This window comes from Triticum aestivum, chromosome 4D, assembly GCF_018294505.1.
Source record: "Triticum aestivum cultivar Chinese Spring chromosome 4D, IWGSC CS RefSeq v2.1, whole genome shotgun sequence".
NCBI lineage: Eukaryota > Viridiplantae > Streptophyta > Magnoliopsida > Poales > Poaceae > Triticum > Triticum aestivum.
In genome coordinates this window covers 336,328,090-336,328,455 of record NC_057805.1, presented here as the reverse complement: position 1 = coordinate 336,328,455, position 366 = coordinate 336,328,090, and positions in this window count along the sequence as shown.

Below are 366 nucleotides of genomic sequence, written 5' to 3'. Positions count from 1 at the left end.
ACCACCGGTCAAGTTTCGTTCCATTTGGAGGTCGTTTGGTACTCCAACGGTTAACCGGGTAACCGCAGATGCCTTCTGTGTGTTGCAGCAAAACCCCTCTAAAAACCAGCCCAAAACCCACCAAACTCTCTTCCATGCTGTAGGTCGTTCGATCACGATCGTGTGGGCGAAAACCGCACCTCATTTGGACTCTCCTAGATCCCTCTACCTATTTATATGCATCTCCCCCGAAAAACGAACGCAGACGAAACCCTAAAATTCTCCACCGCGCGCCGCCGGACAAAACTGCCACCGCCGGACAGGTCCGCTCCGCCGCCCCGACCAACCACGGCGTGACACGTCACCGCCGCCGTCCCCACGCCGCCG